This window comes from Camelus bactrianus, unplaced genomic scaffold (genome assembly GCF_048773025.1).
Source record: "Camelus bactrianus isolate YW-2024 breed Bactrian camel unplaced genomic scaffold, ASM4877302v1 HiC_scaffold_28, whole genome shotgun sequence".
Classification (NCBI taxonomy): domain Eukaryota; kingdom Metazoa; phylum Chordata; class Mammalia; order Artiodactyla; family Camelidae; genus Camelus; species Camelus bactrianus.
The window spans coordinates 1,777,700-1,796,505 of NW_027413942.1; the positions used below are offsets into that span (position 1 = coordinate 1,777,700).

General features: G+C 43.6%; 1 long non-coding RNA gene across 1 annotated transcript; it reads left to right on the forward strand.

The window, feature by feature from the left end:
- Positions 1-79: 79 nt before the first annotated feature.
- LOC141576750 (uncharacterized) lies at positions 80-8,781 on the forward strand. Its single transcript, XR_012505174.1, has 3 exons — positions 80-657; positions 7,038-7,582; positions 8,314-8,781. It is a non-coding gene; the product is annotated as an uncharacterized LOC141576750 (long non-coding RNA).
- Positions 8,782-18,806: the final 10,025 nt, after the last annotated feature.

The window sequence follows — 18,806 nt, forward strand, 5'->3', positions numbered from 1 at the left end:
GGAAAGAGAACACGCCCCCAGGAGCATGTAGTTCACACGGTCACGTGCAAGGGGTATCTGTTTACAAGCCCCGAGCTGCCGCAGCGCCTGGCGCGAGCCCTAGCCACCCCCTGGGGCGAGGCCGCGGTGCTGCACCTGCGGGGCTCCGGAGGTGAGGCGCGGTTCCGTGGGGCCAGGCATGTGGTCGGGAACCGTGTGTGTGTCTCCACCGCTAGTACCAAGGCCGATCTCCCCGCCCCCCCCTCCTCCTCTTCCCGGCAGCCAGGAGCTGGCTTGACGGAGGGTCGCGTCTCCTAAACTTTGTGCCTCAGTATTGTCACAATGTCGCCAGTCGGCTGCTGACATAGGCTCCACTAGGACGTAAACACTGACACGTGCCGCACTCCGGTGCCGCGGTAGCGGCGGCAGCGCGCACAGCCGCCCGCGCCCGTTGGCCCCGCCCCCAGCACCCCCGCCCCGCCCCGCCCACTGGCAGCTGAGAGCCCCTCCCTTCTTCCTTCCGCGGAGCCGCCTGCGGGCTGGAGCCGCCGGTTGGCCGGCGGTGAGAGTGGCAGGTGCGCCCTGCGGTAGAGGTGGCCTCCGAACCCAGGAAAAGAGGAACAAAGACGGAGGGACTGAGAAGTTTTGAACTCCATTTATTCAAAGGGACCCTCAAGTGTAAGTTTTCCTCCATTCACCCGGGGGGATAATTTCTAAATTCAGAAAGTACTCCGTATCATATGAACTATGTGCTTTATTTTATTGAGACCCCCTAGGCTGTTGAATTCTCTCCTAACATCCTTATGATACAATTTTTAAGATATGAAAGGAAGGTGTCTGAAGACAACTCAGTAGAACTCCGAAACAAAATAAAATTAAGTGAAAGTTAAAAAAAAAAAGAAACAAACAAACAAATAGTGGAAGGAAGGGAGGAAGGAAGAAAGGAAGAAAGAAAATACAGACACCCCAAGCCCTACTACCTCACAGCACCTCTATGGTTTCCCACTACCTCTCCTTTTCCTCCATTCTACAGTGGCATCTTACAATTATTTTCTTGGATTTTTATTTTATTTTTGCCATTGCTTCCTCTAAAAAAATAAGAACTTAATACACACTGGAGTTTCAGAGGACAGCATTTAGGATACTGAAAGGAAAATTGACAGCAGTTGAAATCAGTGTTGGCAGACGTAGTTAAGGACCTTATCATGTCTGTCCTGAACTTTTCATTCAGCAAGTGTTTACTGAGATACAAATATGTACATGCCAGGAACTGTGCCGTATGATAAAGATGTGAAAAATAATGGAGCTTTTTTAAACCTACTATTTACTGAACACTTAAATTGCGAGGAGCTGTACACACATTACTTCACTTAACCCTTACAATCTACAAGAGAGTTCAATGAAATTTATAAACTTTTTCCAATATGTGCTAAATGGGCTAGGACAGTCATAATCCCTGCCCCAGTAAAGTGTTTGGTCTTAGTGGAGCAGATAGATAAGTGATCTGACAATTGCAATTCTGTATGACAACAGCTACTGTAGGAGAGGTACATGTGGCTGAAAGACATTGGAGGCCACCTCAACCCCTGGGAGGACGGAGAAAGCTTCCTAGAGGAAACAAAGGCTAAATTTGACCTAAAGCACCTAAAGGATGAGGCAGCAAAGGTTGATGAAGAGAAACCGGCCACTTTCAGTGAGAAAAACCCAAAGTTGCACAATGTCTCTGTTATCCCCCCATATTACAGACAGATAAAGTGAAGCACAGAAATTAAGTAACTTGCTCAAAGACATGGTGGCTGAACCAGAATTCAAAGTTTGTTTTCACTTCCTTGCTTATCCAACTTCCATTCTCTCATCCTCCCAGTGGTCTTTTGTCAATACTCTGAACTCTTGAACAACAGGGGTTGAACTGTGAAGGTCTATATATACACAGATTTTTCCCCAGTAAATACATGGTGAGCAGATTCCTAACATCAACTGTCACAATGCAAAACCCAGGGTCTGCACCCAATTTCTGGATGTATTTAATTTGAACAGACCCAGATAACATTGGCTAAAATGGAGGGTGAGTGCCCGTGAGAAAGGACTCTTTAATGACATAAGAATAATTATAAACATTCTACCTACCCTTCTACAAAGGGCCTTATGAGAAAAGTGTACCAAACACTTATTGGACTTAAATGATGCCCAGATAAATAAAAAGGTCTTCAGGAGGCCAAGGCTGTTGTGCAAGTTTCCTGGAATCTCAGGCCATGTGAACCAGCAGATCTGATGGTAGCTAGAAATAGCTGTGCTGATTAAAGAGAAAAAAAAAAATATTGGCCTGGTTCACATGTGGGTTAAGTGGCAAACTGATGGCAGCCATAAGTGAACAGTTGTCACACTACAGCTGCACTCAGAGCTCGCCCTAAAGGAACGCATCCCTAAAGGGACATCCTCCCAGTGGGAAGAGCTCCAAACAGAACAATTCATACATTACATTATATGGAGGCAGAAGTGGCCTGAGCTATGGATATGCATAGACTACTGGGAAGTAGCAAATGACTTTTTGTCAGGGGCTTTGGTAAAGCAAGAAAAAAAAAAAAAAGAAAACAGAGACAAGGAAATCTGGGGAAAGAGGCAAGTGGATGGATCTCTGGGGGCAGATATATAGCATGCAGACCATTGTCTCGTGTTAGTGCCCACCAAAGAGCACTCTCTGAATAGAAGACTCTCAGCAATCAACTGGACAGCTTAGTTTGCTCTGTGAGTGTGAACTATACTCCATCCTTAACCTTTAGCGGTCCCCTGTTTGGACGATTGGTGCATGAACAGATATGACACCATGGCTGGGAAGAGCCGTGGGTACAGCAGACTGGGATCCCTCTCCCTAATGCAGATCTAGACCCTGCTCCTTTCTGAGTGCCCAGCTTGTCAACAGTAGAGCCTGGTCCTGAGTCTGTGATATATTATCCTTCAAGGAGACCAGCCAGCCATTTGCTGTCAGATTAACTTTATTGGATCCCTTCCACTCTAGAGATGGCAACAGTTCATCCCTGCTAGAATTTAAACCTACAATGGTAATGCATTTTAATTCTCTGCCAGCAAAGCCTCCACCAGCACCATGAATTTGGGGCTTACAAAATGCCTTATTTATTGGCACAACATCCTCTACAACACTGTGTTTGAGGGATTAATTTATGACAAAAGTTGTGAAACCAGGGGTGCATGAGCACAGATTCCACTGGGATTACCATCTGTCTCATCACCTAGAAGGAGTTGATCTGATATAGTGGTTGGATGAGCTGTTGATGGCTCAGCTCAAGTTTCAGGTTGGGGAAAGTGTGTGCTATGTGTGCTGTATCGATGGCTGACATATGGTGCTGTCCTGTCAGGAACCAAGAGGTGAGAGTACAAATGGCCCCATTTACCATTACTCCTAGTGACTCAATTTCAAAGTTTATGCTTCCTGTGTCTGAAGCTTTAGGCTCTACTGGATTGGAGATCTTGGTTTCCAAGAAGGAAAACACTTCCACCAGAGGACAACATAAGCATTCCACAGGAACTGACTATCATCTAGCCACTTTGGGCTCCTGATTCCAGTGATTGGCCTTCTCATTCCTGGATCATCAGACAAAAGAGAATTAATATGTTAATATATTTTCAAGATTAACTTGCCCTTAGTAACGTGAAGAACCTGGGTCACTGCTGTATAGTGGAGGCAGGAAGGAATAGTCACAAACTTCACTGATGCATCACCTGGTGTTTTGTGACAAGTGATAATGGTATCTTGGCATTTACAGCAACAATGTCCTCATGGAGGTAAAGCAAATCAAACCTAGATGAAGAAGGTCTGGCTCACTCTACCAGGCAGGCAACCTTAGATCAGCTGAGACACTGGTCAAAGATGAGAGAAATTTAGAATTAGTGGTGGGGAGGAGAGATGCTGACTCTCAGCAAGGCTTTGGGAGCAGCTGTAGCCACCAGGATATTCCACAAACCCTCTTATAGAGATTGCAGCTGGCCAGCACCTGGAAGGAGACTCAGGGGCAGATTAGAGTTAAGGGAGAGAAAAGGTGGGTCTGAGGAGTCCTAAGGCTCTAGTGCACCAGCACCCACTCTGAGCATCACTTAGCACCCTCCTGGCCCCGTGTCCTACTGCAGGCACCTGTCCTACTACCAGTTCTTGGAGACTTTGACCAGCTTCCTGCAGGTGCAACTGGGGAGTCCCTTACTCTGGCTAAGGCGTGAGCCTCTCCTTTCCTTTCCTGGAAGCTTTCTGACAAGAAATGCAGGATGCGGAATGTGCAGCCTACAAGTGCTTATGTGATAGTCAAAGTCCAAGGGCCACTAAATCCATGGCAGGTGGAAGCCTGTGGGAAAAGCCTTCTCTTCATTTCCTGGCTTTCATGAGGCCTCCCAGAAAGCCTGTGGACTCCAGCACAGGTCGACCATGGTCATTGTGATAACATATCCATACTTCAGCATTTCCTTCTTCCCTGTTTTCACCGCCTTGTTCATTATTCCTACTCTATGGGTCACATTCCCAGATAAATTCCCTTTGAGGAGGCCTTTTTGGGAGGAATTCATGTCAAGACAGTAGTCTTATTAACTAAGTTGAAGTAATGAATTCAAATAATTCAGATCTTAATATACAATTTTGCTGCCTTATTCATATGTACAGGATTTAGGAAAAATGATGGTTTTGTAAATTAAAATAATTGTTTCAACTTAGCCAAACTTTATTCAATTTCCATTTGAAAGTTAGTAGTTGCAGGAGTAAGTTGTTATATCAATAAAATGTTCATTTTACTGTATGTAATGTGCACACATACACTTTGAGATTTATACACTGTGAATAAGAGGGAATTCTTATGCTTCGAAGTAGTATGAAATTGTCCAACACTCTTTCTATATTGTTGAATAATTAATACCGTTACATTCTCAAGGTAAATAAATATGAAAAGAAGGGAAATGATCTTCAGTAACAAGGTAAATGGAATTTGTGGCATTATTTCTGTTGATATTTGTAATGTCAATTTACATTTCCACCATCAGAGGTCATGAAAGAAAAATGGTGAAAAGAAAATTTGAGCTTTGTTGAAAAAGCTGAAGTTTGAAATCTGAACTGTAACATTCTTAGTTTTTTTTTGGTTTTTTTGTTTGTTTGTTTGTTTGTTTTTTACAAAGGAAGAGCCACAGTCTACTTAATTTTATATGTAAAGGAAGAAAAATAATTTTTAATAATAAACTTAACTGATAGATTACAAAAACATGAGGTTCTTATTTGACTTTGGTTCTTTCAAATTTTAGTTTAAGAATAAAATTGTAAATGCAAAATGGTGACTGATTGTCTTGGGAATATATAATATTTATTTCAGCTGGGTTTGTGGGTCTGTAATTGATGGAAATTATCCCACTTATTAAAAAAGAAAGGAAATAAATACAATTAATACTTAGAAATATTTAGGAATACACTTCTTTGTGAAAATAATATCCACTTCATAAAGCATAATAAAGTGTGTCTCAAAGTTTTCATTTGAGAAACTGACAATGCAAAGTGTATCAAATATCTTATTGATAATAAATTTTAATATAAGTGTCTAGTATTGATATATATTTTGTTATTGGTACCATGTGTTGATTTAAAACCTTTCTTGCTCTAAGTAAATGATTAGAAATTAAAAAATAACAGTGAGTTAAAATCATTATTTGAGTTTAAAAAAAGCACAGAAGTCATCACTTGTCATGACACTTTTTGGGAGATAGTAATAATTTTAAAAACCTTCTTATAAAATGAAAATAATATGTTTGCATTATCATAGTTTCATATGTTTTCAAAAACTCTGTGACACATTAAATAAGGAAGTCACAAGAAGACAACTGCTGTGTGAATTTACTTGTATGAGGTATCTGGAGTAGACAGAGTCATAGAGACAGAAAGGAAAATGGTGGGTCTGTGCATTATTTACTGGGTATTGGATTTCAGTTTTGCAAGGTTTGAAAAGAGTTCTGAAGATTCTACAACAATGTACTTGTTCTTAACATTGCTAATCTGTACACCTAAAATGGTTAAGATAGTGAATTTTATGTTATGAGTATTTTACCACTATTTTTTTAAATGGGAGATAAAAAATACTGTGCATATAAATTGACATCAGACAATCAAAATCCTGGTAGGGGGAAATTGTATTTGACTTACACAAGAAATTTAGATTAAAATGTGACACCATCTACCCAAGATTCCTCATTGATCCAACAAGTGTAACAAAAGAATCCACACCATATTGTCATGAGGAATAAATGAATTAAAACATTTAAAACTGCTCATCGGTGACTGTACATCACAATGCTCAATGCCCGTTAGCTCTCGTGTTGTTGTTGTGAAACACTTCCTCGTATGCTGCGCCTAGTACCCAGATTTAATACCTATTATTATCATCATTATTAGTTGTTCTATTTTCCAATCTAGTGTATAAAAAGACACTTTTCGTATGTATCTTGGAAGCCCAGGGACGTCACAACCATCAAAAAGCCTTAAAAGTAATAAAAACAGAAGACTTTATCTCAAAGAAGAATTCATTTTTGTGGGCTATTTGTTTAAACAGCCAAAACTTAGTCTTCACTAATGTCCGTACAGGTGTCCCTCCCCTTGCTTGTCCTCTTTTATTGAATCAGTTCTATCTTATTGGGTTTAAATAAAGTTCTGGCAGCACCCATACTGCTTACATGTGCAGCCTGCTTCTGTCTGAAGTTGTTCTCCGTGTTACAGGCAATGACCGTGGGGGTGCAGTGGATGAGGAGGCCGATTAGCATCTGGGACTTCAGAAATTTTCACCACAGATTTCACTTTAATTCATGCTCCTTTCTTGATAAGAGTCACTATTCTAAAGTCATTCTTTGTTGTTGTTGTTGTTGTTGTTTTAATTTTACTTTTAGATTTTTTTGTTTCTCTCACTTGTTTATTTCTTTAGTAAATTTAAGGTCCATCAATTTTAACATAAAAACAGATTCTGCTACTTCTGTGAATACTGATGTGTTCTGTTAGTTGAGAAATATTTTATCTTGGTTTGTTTTAGGTTATAAAATCAATTTCAAGAGGAAAAATATAAATTAATATTTGATATGAATTGGGAGAAAACTTTATTTTCTTGAAGTCCTTCTTTGAAGACTCCATTATCCAGAAAGTCAAAGCACACATGGCATTTTCTACTCTCCACATAAATCTCACTGATGGGAAACAAGATTTCTTTGAAAGAAGAAGACAGTATAAAGAGACTGTTTCTACAATTCCACCAAAACTTTCACCAATGCTTCCCAAAAACTTCCAAAAGTAATTTCAGCTCCCTCCCCTCCCTTGTTTGCCCTCTGCAGGATGTTTTAATGAGCAGTGAGCTGGTTCTCATGGTGAAAGACAAAGGAAGAAAAATCCTGAATAGCCTGCCATCTGCATTGTTCCACATTCGATAATTAGGGACATTAAGAGTAGCGTTAGTACTGTAACACCACTGCCTTATGGAAGGAATCCATTTACATTTGGGAAAACTACAGAAGGGACAAAAGAACATCCAATTCAACTTTATTTCATGCTCATATCCCCAAGCCTTCAGTGCCTTCTTATGCTGTAAGTTGGAAATGCCAGCTCTTCTTTGTTTCTTTTTCTAGTAGAGAATTCATTTTTTCAGTATTTATGTATTTACTTACATGCTTACTTACTTGTTGAATACCTGCTCTTTCTCTTTCTCCTACTAGATCATAAATTCTTTCAGGGTGGGTGTTGTGTTATCAGTTTTCTGTGTAAGACCCATGTTTTGCACTAGTCAGTGTTACATAGCTAGTTGTTGAAACCATTGGCTTTAATGTTTCAGTTACACTTTATTATCTCATGGTTTAAGTTATAAGTTAAAACATTTCTTAAATGATTGTTCTATGCATGGGGTAATGGTGTCCCACTCCCCCACTAACCTACCACTATGTATTGGGGAGAGAGTCCTTTGGCCTGAGCCTGGGAAGCCACATTATTTCTAGGTGGGAAGAATCACAATCACAATCTAAATGCGGTGATGATCCATTATGACTTTCTCTAACTTCAGAGAGAGCCATGAAAACCAAATGTCTAGGGGGAGCACAGTGAGACATGTGGGAACTGTAGCATCATTTCCATCAGCTCAGCAGCTACTCAGAGTCAACCCACATTTCTCCGCCATCCCAGGGTCTAGTAAATGGATGGATGAGTATCTTCTCATTATGGATAAATATCGCACCAAAGGGAAATTGTTCTCATTTTATGTCTTAATTCTCAAAGGTTCAGAATAAATTAATAATATTGACTAATTGCTTACTATTTCACAATAGGGTTCCTTCTCTAGAATCAGAAAGACCATTGGTGATGACCTATGTGATAAGGTACCTGTCCCAATATCTTTGAGAAGTCTGAAGAAGATTTGCAATTTTCACCACATTTTTTTTTATAAATTAAATTAACAAGGTAAAGAAACTGTCTTCAGGAGTTTAATTTCCTACTTCTTATAAAAAATAAACACATTTAGGCTGTTCACCCACTCTGAAAAGCTATTTTTTAAACATAAGTAAACATTCAGGATTAATGCTCCCCTCCCCGTGTCCCCACTGGGAAGAAAGGAGATAATGATTTATTTTGCTTAAAAAAAGAGAATAAAACCCATGAGATTATGACCGCCATATTTCAAGGTTGTTTCCGATCTCTTGATACTATTATAAAAGAGATATATTTGAGTTAATTTTAATTGAAATTGAGTCTTTTATCTAAAAATATGTAACATGGAGACTGCAAGAAATAAAGAAGTAAAGTCATATATTAACAAAAATGTACATTTAGTGTAAATCTAAGAAGAAACCTTAGGCTTATAAGGGGGACTTTCATGGCAGACCCAGCTATGACTTTAAGCGTGGCGGTAGACCCTATATAGAGCTTGGAAACGCCACCATCACAAATATACTTTGAACCCAAACATCAAGGAATATGGCAATTGAATGGCCAGAGATGTCTGTCATCCTGGAGGAGAAATTTGGATGGTCTGAGAACTCCCAGTCCTGTGCAGCAGAGCCACAGGTAAGTGAATCACAAGACTGGGGAGGCAGAGCTGGCAGGGTCAGCAGGCAATTGAATGGAAAGCAACTTGGGGGAAGGCTACTGAAAAGGTAGCATCTGACATTAAAAGAGAATTATATATTTTTGGCTCAGATCAGCAGTCTTTTTTTTTTTTTTTTTTTTTGGTAGAATCTTTTTTTATTCAGGAAAAATACACAAAAAAAACAAAAAAGTTATCCAACCACACAAAGGAAGGGTATGAGAAGAGGGAGGTGTCCATCCAGCCCTGGCCTCTGACCATGTGGTTTGGGCAGCAAAAAGGGGTGTGGGGTAATGGTCCCAAAAATAAAAATGGTGTATGTGGGGGGGAAGGAGAGGGGTGCAAAATCAGTGGGGAGCAGTAGGGGAAGGGACAGATGAAGTCAGTACTGGGAACACCACAGGAGGGAGCCATTTTATAACATTTCTCGTTGATCATACCACCGTGGGCACCTTCTTTGCCCATCAGCAGGACTAGCGTCTTGGCAGTCACGGTGACCATGATGTTGAAGGTGAGTGCGCCACCTGTGATCTTGGTACAAAGATCCATGGGAAATTCCCCATCCTGCAGCAGTGAGTCCCGGATCACAGAACATTTCTGGCCCCCAAGCCTTAGCCCACTCATGAAAAATCTTGACCAGTCTTTGCCAATCAGGACACCAACCTCAGCTGGTGTGATGCTAGCAAAGGTTTTCCTGGGGTGGCGGCCCAGTTGTGGGGCGAGTCCTTAGAGCCCACCATGGCCGCATCCTGACAGGTCCCGTCCACGAGCAGGTTGTGGATGTAGGTGTTCCCCGGCGCTGCTGCTGGGGCCGCAGGCGGGGCTCGGGAGGCCTCGGGCTGGCGGGCGGGGGGAGGCGGATAGCTCGGGGCACGGGCTGCCCACTGGACGGCGGCTCTGCGAACTGTCCCAACGGTCTTCTAAGGTCTGGATCATATAACCAGAATATACTGCAAAACTGGAGTTTACATTTTGAGTTCTGGCAACTCTTCAAGAACAAAAGGCTATTTTATTTTTGGTTTCTTTTCTATTTTGAAAAGCTCTCTAGTCTTTAAAGATTGAAACCTCTGGGTTATATATATATATACATATAATCCCCAAAAAACAGTCTGCAGTCTCAGGTGCACACTTTGGTCAGCGGTGGACACAGGAGGGGGTTGGGGGTTTCTCAAGGCCTGGAGGGCATCTGCATGGACTTTACTGGGGTCAGGTGGACCAGAAACACTAGGGAGTAGCTGGATAAGAGCTGGGCAGGTTCCAGGAGGTCATTTCTGGGAGAAAGAATGGGCGCCCTTCGTGGTCTTTTGATGGCCCAGCCCTGCCACCGGTCCTCTCTGGTCCATGGAAGGACAAGAAAGGAGGGGGAGAGGCTGATGTTTGGTAAGTGAGAAAGTTCCTGAAGACCGAGGCAGGTTTTGTCAGCTCAGGCCTCGGCTGCCCCATCCGGTGGTGACTGTGTCACTGGAGGGGCAGCCCAGAGCCACAAAACTGTCTTCCCCGCAGAGCCCTGAGGAGGGCTGATGTTCCCCTGCCTTCGGTGAGGGCCTAGTGGCTGGGCTTGATTACAAAGTTGCTGCAGATTGGATAATCTCTGGTTCCTTTGTGTGAATGTGCCCGACCCTCCTAATCGGGAAAAGCACGGTGCACTTCAAAAGATACTGACGGTGTTCACACCAGTATAAGAAATCTGTTGCTATTAAATGGAACCAAAAGGAACAGGCAAACTGTAGCAGAAGAAGCCTTTCCAAATACAGTTATTAGAAAGGAAGAAGGAAAGGAGGAGGGGAAGGAGGGCGGGACGAGGGCTTCTTCCTGACCTGAGCAGAAGCCCCGCTGCTGGCTCACCCACATCTCCCGGGTCCGGGTCTCCGCCTCAGGCTCTACTTCTGTGAGGCCGTGCAGTCATTGTCCTGCTGAGTTTCTTCTTAAAAGTTTTCCCACTTGACACCTTAAAATAAATGACAAATTTAATGATGAGATGGAATTTACTGTGAGTCAGTGAAGCCTTGTGGCTGCCACTGGTCAGCCCGCTGGGCTCCCCGCATGGCCCCAGGGAAGAGGGAGACACGGGCTTGTGCCCTATGTGTGTGTGATGTGTGTCTGCATGTTCATGTTTGTGTGTGGGGTGTATGTGGTGTGTGTGTGTATGTGGTGTGTGTGTTTATGTAGGGTGTGTATGTGGTGTGTGCCATGTGTGTGTTTGTGTAGCACCCAGGGGCCTGAGTCTGCAGGGTGACCCTTGCAGAAGTGAAGGGCCAAGTCCCTGCTTCCTCTGGAGGAGCACAGGCCAAACACATGCCCCCACATGTGGAGACCCCAGGGACAGCGCCTTGGACCCCCATGGGTCAGGTGGCCTTTGGCCTGTGTTACTTGAGGATTGGGCACAGACAGACCCGGGGTGGCACCTGATGTTTGGATCCCAGCTTTGGTACCCAGGACACCTCCCTATGAGGGAGCTCCCATCATTTCCAGGCTCCTGGGAAGAAGGGGCCACCCCCAAGTGAAGGCCTGTGGGACAGTCATGAGGATCCTCAGAGAGGCTGAGCCAAAGATTCCAGCCCAGTTCATGTGGATTGGGGTAAAGGGGGTCTGCCTGGGTTGTCCTGGAGGGAAAGGAGGCCATAGGGCCGCCCCCTGCAGCTTCATCTGCTCTGCCCCATCAGTCCTGCCCCTCAGTGCATCACCCCCCTTTCCTGGGCATCCTGGCCAGCCTCTAGTCCCAACCCCGTGGGCTCCAGCTCACGGAGCGCCCGCCCAGCACCAGGCCGTGCCCCAGGAGGGAGGCGGCTCCTCACTCCCGCCCTGCAGTAGGGAGACCACTGGGAGAGGTGACCCTATTTACCCAGAGTCACAGAGCTGGCAGCTGGTGGAGGCTGCATTCCCAACATCAGGGTTTTAACTCTTCTATTTCCTCTGTGATCACAGAGTCTAGTATTTACATGTACATGTGTTTGTGAGTTTCAGTTTCCACATTTTTACATCTAAAATAATTATTAAATACTGTGTAAACCCAACATGATTATAATTTTAAAAGGGGATATACAAATTATTGTATATAAAATAGATAAGCAACCAGGATTTACTGTGCATCATGGGGAATTAAACCCGATATCTTGTAATAAAGTATAATGGAGTATAATCTGCAAAAACACCAATTCATTATGCTGTACACCTGAAACTAACACAATATTGTAAATAGCTATACTTCAATAAAAATAGAATACAAAGAATACATATTACCTTGTTAATTAAGATATTAGGAAAGTTTCAAATGGGACAGCAGAAGCTAAAGTGCTTTAAAACAAAGGTGCTGTGGCAGTGGAGAGGTGGGGGCTGTATTCATTGCTCCTCTTAGTATTTTATTGTATTTACATGATTCTTTCATTGGAGGAAATGGGATTAATGAAAAGCCACAGGTCTTTGGTCTGGTGACACAGAGGGTGGCTGGTGACTGGAGACTGAGGTAACCTCCAGCCCTAGGAAAGTGAGCACCTTGGGTGGAGATGTCTGAGGGGGGCCCTCCTGGAAGGGGAGGCTGGGTGGCAAATGGGATGGTTTCCATTTTTCTGTGTCCATCATTTCAGAACGTGGGGGCAATGAAGACAGTGCCCTGATCCATGGACAGCCACAGTGCCCCTAGGGAAAGTTATTTGACAGGTGCTAAAAATGGAACACTGTATTCAGGAGGAACTCTCCAAGGGGTGACATGGCTGGGGGAACCAGGCCCAAGTCCAACTTCGGCCTAGGCCAGTGGGGGTTACAGCCCAGGAACAGGGTAGGGTCATGGATGAAGACTCACTGAGAGGAAACATCCATGGTCTGGGCTCTGGCTGGCCCTTAAGGGGTTCCTGCTGCAGGCAGGCCAGATGGTCAGATTTCTTTGGGTGGTCATATCCCAGCCCTGGCTAAGCTGACTCAGCAGGGGACTTTCCTGGGTGACATGGGCCCAGCAGGATGATTCTGAAGGTCAGATGATGGAGGTCGAGTCTGGAGGAGCCACGGTTTGGTCAGGGAAGGGTCGTGTGCCTCGTGGAGGATTTGTTTGTCCAGGGGGAAGTGCTCTCAGACTCAGACCCTGGAAGCAGGTGCTTCACACACTGCATGTATCCAGAGATGTCCAGAGGCTGTGAGTTAGAGTCTGCACTGGTGGGGGCTTTGTAAGTGGATAAGAAATCAAACTAAGTTTAGAGGCCTGGAAATTCAAGGCTCAGAGAGGGCAAGTAACTCTTCCAAGGCTTCACAGTGAATGTGTATTGCTTCTTTATACTGAAGACAAGTCTCCCATCCTCATCTCCCCTGTGAGGCGTTCCCACTACTGCTGCCCCGAAAGTCCTAGCCCAACACACTCAAAGGACTCCCCACGGTCAGCAGGTCAAAGAGCAGAACTCTTTATGTTTGCCAAGGACCTTGTTAATTTGAACAATACAGAAAACTACAAAAACGGAAAACAAGTTTCCCATAAATAGGCATGTCACTATTAGTAATATTTGTGTTGTTCCTTATGTTTAACTGCCGGAACGTGAGCTTGTATATATTCGCCATCATTATGCGTACATTATGATATGCTCACTGAGGTCATTGTAGGGTTTTAACATGAAAAATAAGATAAATAATTTAGAAGAAATCAATCATTTAATTTAAATGTAAATTACATCACATTGTGAAATTGTTGCAAATTCCCTCTCTGTTGCAATGTGTAAATTGTTTATATTTTATAGAGTAGCAAATTTCTTAAAAGTTCAAAACAGCAAATACTTTTTGAACACCTGCATACACACTAGGTATATGCTATGTATGATTTATACATAATAGAATGTCTATGTGTCAATATTCATGTATATAACTGCATAGACTTAAGTGTAGATTTCTCACACTGTTCCTTGGGCTTACTTCCTACATGTAACCAGTGTTGAAGTTTGGTGCAAATCCTATTCGGTTTGTTTTGTTGTTGTTGTTGTTTTTAAGTAGAGCTGAAATTATAATCCTGGTCAATGTGCTCCAAATTCCGTGTTCTTTCTATGAAATGAGATAATGCACATAAAATAGAAGGAATGCCTGGTATGTAGCAAGACTCAGCATTAGCTGTCATCCTGTTTCATTTCTATCAATATTGTTAAATGGAATTAGCTGCTTAGTCAGTGAATACTTGGTGCACACGTTGTTCTCAGCACCACAGTAAGTACAGAAGGTATCTGAGAGGGTTTCAGTGACAAAGGCTATGCAATGTCATTTTCATTTTAATATATGCCTACAGTTAAGCATAGCATAGAGGCCATTGTAATATATCAGGTTATAAATTAGATCCCAAAGGCCACATTGATCTTAAAGTTTACAGATTGCCTTCATTCTCCAAATATTACCATTGCCCCTCCCTTGATATTGATAAAGACAGGTTGTAGGAGTGTGGCAATTTCTGTGTGGGTCTTTGCTGCAGTGTGTGTAACCAGCAGCACACAGATACACCTGGCTTTGTGGCCCACCTTTCCAGAAATATATGATTTCAAATCTGGCTGCTCTCCTGTTCAGATCAACCTCTATACCAGCCCACTTGGGATGAGGAACTGTCTCCTGAGGTGGCTCAGATAGCTCTGATTGCTAGAAAGTTCCATGTGGTGGCCTTTAAATTTAATTTGGCCCGAGTAAAATCTCACTAATTTGAGCCTTCAGACAGAGATGGCACACTTGATCTTTGTTTACACAGACCTGACGCCAGCAAATTTTCAGGATTCTCATCCAATAAAGGTCATTCAGGTTAATGTTACTAGCTTCCTCCACAGAGGGCTCAGTACACGGAAGTTTCTTTAATCATGTGCTTCTAGATGCAGAGATGGGCTCTTAGGTGTAAGGGTTGTAATTCTGTGACACTGTGTTGTGAAAGGTGCACTTCTTATGAACTTTAATAAAAGCATGAGTTAATTTAATTAATAAAACTCATAAATGAGTGAATGACTAAGGTCACATTCCTAGAACTCCTGAAAACTGCTCAGAATTTCCGAATGCCTGAAGCTCTGGGACAGTCACCTGCCCCCACCCCTTGCATCAGGAACTGTGCTTTGTGTGGGTGGCCTTCCCTGCTGTGTTCTGGAAATAATGCGAAATGTTGTTTAAGTATTCTGGAATTTAGCTTTTTGATTTAGACAGCCTGGCCTTGTTCCAGATAAGATGGCCTGGATATGCAAGGGGTTACAGTTTAATTTACAAAGGAGATGTTCAAAGCACAGGAATGCGGACATGCAGACCTAAAAGATGCCAGTGATCTGGGCACAGGTCCCTGTGCTGTGTTTGGGAGAATCAAGGGATCCACATTATTTGTTGAAGTGTTCTGAGTTGGTTTCCCATGTTTTGTTTGTAGTGACATTGAGGGGGCTGTGTTTGGATCCTGGCTTTGTTTTGTAACCTCAACTTTATGGTTTTTGACTCATCAATGTTTGTTCTTGCAGTGGATTTATTTTGACAGTAGCCCTGTGCCCGGGGTACAGGCTCATCCTGTGTTGGCAGTACCTGCCCCAGCCATTGCCATGTGTACACTCAGGGTTTCCATTCCTGAACTCTCCCCAGCCCAAGCATATTTGACCTGCTTTGAAAAGGTGTGCATATATACATTTTTAACATTCTTCAGTATCCCGATTAAGAAGGAGGACTTTAATTTCTACTAGGTAGAATGTTCTTTTTTCTTCATATTTTTTTCTTTTGCAGTGGTCCTGCGTGCCTGCACAACGTGAGTGTGTCCTGCCACGCTGCTTCACGCAACCCCACGCCCCACTGTACCACCGGTAGAGTGCTCCTTAGTTCGTGCTCTGTGATTTTACATCTGTTTTTAATATTGATGTCAGGTGGATCCAGAGGTCCTGGTGATTGTCTGTGTTTATCTCATGACCTTATTGTTGCAGAAAGAATGGCCCCTGTCCCTGACAAGCCAAATAACACAGAGACAAGGTCTTAGAGTTTAGAAGAAAAGAGGAAGCTTTATTAATTTGCCAGGCAAAGCAGACCCACAGCAGGCTAGTGCCTTCAAAACTAAGAAGCCATCTTGGGGATGGAGCAGGGTGAATAGCCATAGCTTAAACAATGAAGCATTTATAACAACCAATAGGATCATTTTTTCATCAGAAGACTTAGAATGGCATCATAATGCCTTCAGGTGACCAATTCTATAGAAGCTAGTGGTTACATCTCTTTATCTTGTAAACACTTAAGATGTGTTCTTGGTTATTTGGGCTACTTTGTAAGGTTACAGTCCCGTGACTTTCTCCCTGGAGAAGGACTCGGAGACCAAGCATGATTATGACTTTAGATTACTGGAATAAAATAGAAACAGTAAGATCAATGGCTGTAGTTTTAACACTGGGCCTGGAACTGTGGGTAGCAACTGGTCGGTCATGTTCATTAACCATTCTAAGGGCAAGCATCAGAATAAGCAGTCTTTTTACCTAAGTGCGACCATTTGATTATTCCTCTTTCATCATGACTCATTGAGAATGGAAAGTGGGGACTTCTGGGCTTCTTGCCACACTCTTGCTTTCCACCCGACATTTAAAATTTAGCTTATCCCACCCATCTCCTTGGCTCCTCCCAGGCCCTAACCCTAACCCTGCAGCCACTGAGTCTGTCCTTGGGGCCCTTGCAGGCCTCTCCCAAAGACAAACTCAGAGTCTCTACATTTTCAAGTTTTGCTGCTAATCACTTCTGAAAAAAAAAAAAAGAAGTACATTTAATTTTTTTCCAGGGTAGTAAAGTTATAAAGCTCAAGAAAATATTTATAGAAGCCTAAATTTCAGAATTCTTTTTATAAAATGTATTTTTAAATTCCTCAGGTAATACATATTTTGTGTGAAAACATAAGCAATACTGAAATATATGGAGTAAAAGTTTCTCTGTAGACCTTAGTTTGCTGGTTGGAGGGTTTGCACATTAAAAATTTGATAGATAATAACAAATGGATGCTTTCCAAAGGTGTCATACCATTTAAAGCCCACCACCACCGGCAGCCTTTGAAGGCTTCCCAGCAGGTTTCCCAACACTGGGAAAGTCTTTGCAAGTGTTTACCAGTTTGATAGGTTGGAAAACAGCATTTCACGTTTGATTATATTTCTCTGATTATAATAGAGTTGAGTATCTTTTACTATGTAATTGTTTGGCTCTTTTCTGAGACAGGAAATAAAAGTACTGGGAAGGTGTGAGGTGCTGTTACTGAGTCTAAACATGTTCTGCTCACCATATGACAGACCAATAAATGGGGAGACGAGGTGTTGGAGCAAGGAATAGCGACTTTATTTGGAAAGCCGGCCAATTGACAAGATAGCAGACTAATATCCTGGAAAACCATATTCCCCAGTCAGAATTCAGGCTCCTTTTATACTAGAAAGTGTGGGTTCTATCCAGCAGTAGTCCCAATGAGATGGAATGTATTACTCAGGACTCTGTGGAAAGTCAAGAGAGTGAGAAGGAATCAGGGACGAACTCAATTGAGCCTCTCAAATGCTCTCACTTTTATTGTGTAGCATGAAAGAAAAAATCGCCGACAACTGTGTGAAGGATGCAGGAACTTTGCTCTTGAGCCTTGGGCTCCTAAGAAGGACATGTTCAAAGCTCCCGTCCCCCTTCCCTCTGCCCCCAGATGAATGAACACAGTCCCTGAACCCACCTGGGCTGAGCCCAGGCCATGCACACAGCCAACCGCCTGCTGTCCATCCCCAGGCTTGGCCGCATCCTCCCCTTGACAGGTCCATGTACCCATCACCTCTGCCCTTGGGGTCTGGTTCACCATCCACACCATCAGCCTGGGACCACCCTGGCGCACAGCCAGGGACACCCTGAGCCTCTGGCTCAGAGGAGGTACAGGGCACAGGGGGAAGGGCCCCTGGGCAGGAATTTGACCTGCCTCCAACCTTGCCTGCCGAGCCCCAGAGCCTGGACACAGGGCTGTTTGTCCACACACTGCACCAGATCTCTGACTGGTGGCTGTCACCATGGTGACTGGAGAGTGGACCGCCCCAGCACACATGGGGTGAAGGGTGAGGGGGTCAGCTTGGGGTAGGGGAGAGACAGGATGGAAAGGGGCAGGCGCAGCCATTCAAGGAATGCTACAGCAATTAACATTAAGATGGTGAGTCAACCCCCAGTAGGCCTTGAGGCTCAGGATAATGAGGGATTAAACTTCAAGTAGATCTTGACCTTCATTATACTCTCGGTGTAATAAACTAACATGGTAAATAACACGCCCACAGGCACCATGGAAGTCCAAAGGCCAGCCACAAAAGGTCAAAGAGTGGGAAATGGCCAAATTCCCAGGAATCCCAGCCCCGTCCCCTGGCTACTTAGACCGGTCCTTCCACTTATCAGTATATGAAACCACCAAGCCCATAAAAAACAGCAACAGGACATCTCACGACCGCCTCTCTCTCTCTCTTTGGAGACAGCCCACATTCTGTCTATGGAATGTGTCCCTACTTTTAATCTGAGCACCCAACCCCCACACCTCGTGACCTTTCTCTGGCCTTTCTCTTGCCTTTAAATGTATCTTTCTGAATAAACTACCTTCACTCAACTGTGGCTTTCTCTTGAATGCTTTCCTGCATGTAGCCAAGGACCCACACTTGGCGGGGCACATTCCAGGGACTCAACTGAGACCAGGGACATTGCCCTCCTCACGCCCCACATCTGTTTTCCTGCATCAGGGGTGCACTCAGAGTGAGGGGATATCCTGCAGTGGGGGAAACATGCTGAGGGTTGGGCCCC